The sequence below is a fragment of the Myotis lucifugus genome, unplaced genomic scaffold (genome assembly GCF_000147115.1).
Source record: "Myotis lucifugus unplaced genomic scaffold, Myoluc2.0 scaffold_629, whole genome shotgun sequence".
Taxonomy (NCBI): Eukaryota; Metazoa; Chordata; class Mammalia; order Chiroptera; family Vespertilionidae; genus Myotis; species Myotis lucifugus.
The window spans coordinates 393,034-398,202 of NW_005871677.1; positions in this window are offsets into that span (position 1 = coordinate 393,034).

The following is a 5,169-nucleotide window of genomic DNA, read 5'->3' on the forward strand; positions in this document are numbered from 1 at the left end:
TCCTGTACCTTCTGAGAGCAGCTGTGGCGCACTCGGAGCCTGCCTGCTGGGGGCGGGGGGGATGACAAACAGGCCAATACACAGAGCCTTTTCTGTCCCAGGTGCTGTTTGCAGAAGTGATTGGGAAATGATGTGGATGCAGACCTTGCCCTCCTCGTGGCTGCCCAGGGCCAGGTTCTTTCCCCTCCAAGGCTGCGGAGTGTGCAGCCAGGGGACCCAGCGAGGCTCACAGGACGCCTTCAACTCCGAGCTCTGAGAAACCCCAGGGTCTCTGGGGCTGGGCCGGGGCACCCACGTGTCCCAGGTAAATGCAGGCACAGCTGTGTCTGCCAACACCGTCCCAGCTGCCCTGCCCTGTTGCCCAGGGGTAATCCCCCCACACACACACACCCCCAGCCTGAGCTACCTCACTGGTCTGGGCCTCAGTTTCCTACAGTTTGGGAAGTTCTCCCAAGGGCCTGACGGGCACAGGGCCGTCCTACGGGGCTGGAGGGAGCTGAGTTGGAATCTTGGAAACCTCTGCCCCATCGTGGAGCCCTGGGAAGACAAGTTGGGGAATTAGCTGTGTTCACTGAGGCTTCATGCCAAGTCCCTTCTGTTGACCCAGCCAGCCCGAGAAGCACCCTCAGAAGACTCTGGGAGTGTTCAAGGGCCGCTGGAGAGGCAGCATCCGGCCCCGGGGGCTTCCGGTTAGCTACAGACCAGATGACACACCCTGTGCTAAGAAGAGACTTGCATTGATGCTGGCTGCCAGCTGGGTGCTGCGTGCGGCTTGTATTCACTTAGTCAGCCCCCCTGCACGCCGGGGTCAGAGTTAAACAGGCACTTTCACTAGCCCCCTTTATAGCTGAAGGACTTGAGGCACCGGGCAAAGGTACATCTAATAAGACAAAGTCCATTCGTGTGTTTTTCTCTCCTGGATTTGGGTGGGAGAAAGGGGTGGGTAGGGACCTTTGCTTCTGTAAACCCATCAACCAACCTCCTGTTCACAAATAAGGAGAGAGCACCTGGGTCTCCCTGCCCCTGCCACCAATGGGCAGCTCTTGCTCTCTCTCTCTCTCTGTCTCTGTCTCTCTCTGTCTCTCTCTCTCTCTCTCTCTCTCTCCCTCTCCTCCCCCCCCCCCTCCTTCCTTGAGTTCACAGCTGAGCACCCACCAGGTTTGCCCACTTGCTAGGTGACTCTGACATCTTTTTTCTCCTTTCAAAGATGAAAACACCCCCAGGGGCCAATTTGTACACGCTCCCCCAGGGGGTTGAAAAGGTGAAAAGGACAAAGGTGGTTTGTGTGTCAGTGTGTGCACATGCGCGTGTGCGTGTGTGTCAGTGTGTGTGTCAGTGTGTGTGTGTGTGTGTGTGTGTGTGTGTGTGAGATCATTATTTACTGAGCAAAATCAAATTGCTGGACTGGGAAGGCTGCGGCCTGGCCCCCTGGCTGGTGTCTGGAACAGGAAGTAGCTCAGTGCTTTGCCCTTTAGACCCCAGGGCAGTCAGGGAGGGCCCATCGGACACCACCCTCCCAATCAGGGTCCTTTTTGAGGCCGGGAGGGGCCTGGACCTGGACTGCAGGCCAGCCCACTGCCAACCCGCCTCCACCTGAGGCCCACTCCCTCCCTTCTCGCCTCTGTTTTGACCCACCCTTCCGGAATTAACCTTATTTTGGCTTCTTGCCCGGAGGAGGCCAAGCCTGCAATTACTCACTGCTGCCTCCCTGGAGGCATCGCATTCACTCAGTGTGGGTGGGGACTGGGGACGGGGCTCCTGGGACCCTCTCCCCCTTGGGCTCAAGTCTGTTCCACGTATTCCCCAGCTACCCTCCGACTTCCCACAGATGCTGTCTTATAAACAGGCACTGGCATCTGCAAAGTGCCGTCATGTTGTTTGGGATAAGGCATTCCCTCCCCAGAGGGGTGGGTGTGAAGCTGGTCAGACACAGAGGCTTGGAGAAAGGGCGTGTCCTGGGACCGCCAAAGCTTTCCTTTCCACCGGGTGGGGGCGCTTCCCTCTCCCTCCTGGAGATGAGGCCACGGAGGGGGGAGTTTGCGATGGGGGGCCCTTGGGGACCTAACAGTCAGCAGCACCTCTGTGTCTCCCAGGACCATCTGGGTGTCCCCAGTTCCCTTGCCTCCTTCCTTACACCTCAAGCTTGTCCCTCTTTCTCATGACTCTCTCGGGACGTCCGTGGGAGGAAGGGGCCTACGCATCCTCTACCCTCGAGTGGTCCCCCTGAGATGAAAGCCAGCCCTGTTCCTGAAAACTGGAGCCAGGGTCCAGCCCCAGGGCCACGGTTCCCACCCACGGACACGGCTTCTGGTGAGACCCGACAGGTGGGGAGTGGGCTAGACCTCAGCACCCTAAACTGAATCTAGGCCCAGAGGGTCACACACAGCCAGGCACACACGCACACACGCACACACGCTCGGATTGTCCTGGATTATTACCCTAGCACACCTGGCCCCTGCTCCTGGTGCATGGTGAATTCCCCTCCTTGCAGTTAGCCTGTTTACTAGTAAATCATCTTAGGGAGACAGTTAACAGAAATCCAATTAAGCGCCATTTGTCGACAAACCCAAGGACAGGCAAATGAAGAGAACACAGCTCATGTTGGTACATCAGCATAAAGCTGATGAATATTCTATGATCCATCCCTAAGACCTCCCCTAAACACCCAGACTTCAAACCCCCGAAAATGAAGGTCCCAGTGCACTCTCCCTCCAGGGAGCAAGCCCCTGCCATTCTCCTCTCCTTCCCCCACAGGCCCGTATCCCCCAACCTCGAAGGGACCCCATGAGATTGCACCCCAGGGGAGCAGTGGGCAGCAGCAGCTCATCCTGGCCTAACCCCCTGGCCCTGTCTCCAAGGCCCCTTTTCTCCGACTCCCCCGTGAGCCAGAGCAGCCCAGCCAGCTATATTTTTGCTGTGGTCAATACATTCTTGCTTGCTTTTCTACACTTTGTCTCTTGAGTGAAGTTTTTCCCTCAAAAAGACAAGGACCGCCCTGGCTGGTTTGACAGTGGATAGAGCGTCGGCCTGTGGACTGAAGGGTCCCAGGTTCGATTCTGGTCAAGGGCACATGCCTGGGTTTCGGGCTCCATCCCCAGTGGGGGGTGTGCAGGAGGCAGCTGATCAGTGATTCTCTCTCTCCCACTCCCATGATCTCTGAAATCAATAAAAATATTTAAAAAAAGAAAAGAAGACAAGGACCAAAGTTTCCTCGTCTCGCTGGAAACAGTATCAGTAGGGCCTCCTTCCACTGTCATGGCAACCCAAAATGTTTCCAGGTGTGGTGTGTGTGTGTGTGTGTGTGTGTGTGTGTGTGTGTGATGTCAGACTCCTCACCTGCCTTGACTGTCCTGCCTCTACACACGTTTAGCTACAAAATAATATTGTGTATGTTGATGTGTTTTCCCAAATTTGCCTTGAGTCCTGGTGGTAGCGGTAACTGGCAGGTTCCAGCATCTTGGGAGGGCTCAGTGGGGTCAGCAGGACCACCAGCCCGGGCCCAAGAGTACTGTCTGCCCAGAGGGAGGGGTGGGGGGCCTGCTGGGCAGTAGCATCAGCAGAGCCCTAGTGGGTGGAGACGGGCCGTCCTTTTCTTCCTTCCTGGTTCCCAGGGGTGGGCAGGGGCAGCAGCAGGGGCCCTGGGAGCCAGAGGGCGTGGGGATTCCGGGATTAACTGGGTGTGGATCAGGGTGTGAGCTCTGAGACCCAAGGCCCCTGTGGGCTGGGAGGAGAAACCAGAGGCTAAAGTAGGTCTCCCCACCCACCTCCTGCCCTCAGGTCCCACCCAGCCTGGCTCTGGGCCAGCAGCTGCCAGAATGGTGACTCAGAGCTGCTGAGCTGAGGAGAGAAACAGGGTGCAGTGTGAGGGAGACTCCCCCCCATCCTCAGCCTTCCCAGCATCCCATCAGCACCGGGACCCTCGAGGCACCTCTCAGACCTGCCACTGGGTTCTCCTTCCTCCTCCTCCTGTCGCCGACCCTCTCCCTCCAGTGGCTTTTGTTTTTCTTGGCACCCACTTGGGCAGGAAGTCTAGGTCCTGGGATGACTCGGAGCTTGCAATATATTTAGGCCAAGCCAAGAGTGTGTGAGTGGTTCCGAGGAGCGGCCCCAGCACTGGGTTGGCGGCCCGAGGAGTGAGGCCCTGAGCCAGCGTGGGGAGGCTCCTACCTTCTCCCTCTTAAAGACAGAGCGCTCCACTTCCCCAGGGGCCCAGGGAGCTGGAGACAGAGTGGGAAGAACCGGGGAAAGCTCTAGAAGGGAAGGCATGCCCTGCACAGTGCCAGGTGCATTTATGTTTTTTTTTTAAAAAATATATTTTATTGATTTTTTACAGAGAGGAAGGGAGAGAGATAGAGAGTCAGAAACATCGATCAGCTGCCTCCTGCACATCTACTGGGGATGTGCCCGCAACCCAGGCACATGCCCCCGACCGGAATCGAACCTGGGACCCTTCAGTCCGCAGGCCGACGCACTATCCACTGAGCCAAACCGGTTTCGGCAATGTTTTTACGACGAGGATCATTTACGGCCGGAAACCTGAGGCCCAGAGAGGCCGAGCCGGAGGTTGCCGGAGGTTGCTCAGGAGAGGAGCGAAGGTGCCAGGGTTTGCTTTCTGGCCTGGCTGGCGTGCTGCTGTCATATTCGGGTGCATTCATTCATTCATTCATTCCCGCAGCGCTACGTGCGTGGCTTAGCCTGGGTCAGGCGGACATGAGACCTGCAGAAAAGCAAGAGGCAAACTGGACCCCGCCCCCTTCTCCTACCTGCCCCCTCATCCTCAGGCCTGGAAGATCCCTCCAGGGTCGGCCTCCCCAGGTGCTCTGAGCTGCTCCTGCACAGCACAGGTCCCAGCTGTCATCCGTCCTTTGCCTGCGTCTTCTTTTTCGTTTGTTGATGTAGTTGTTGCCGTGCTGTCTCCTCCATCTGACGGAGCCCAGGAGGATGTGAACGGTGCCGGCGCCGGGCATCCCCAGCTCCTGGACCTGGGCCTGGAACAGCTGCTCAGTGTACACTTGAAGGAGCAGCAGAAAGTGCTGGCGCTGGAGGGTGAAAGGAGTGCGGGGAGAGTGGGTGGACGGAGGCAGGAGGTGGGCACCTGAGCGGGCAACCGGGCTGGCTGAGTGGGAGCTGCAGTTCAGCTGATGGAGGAGCAGGGGGTGTGGAAGTGGA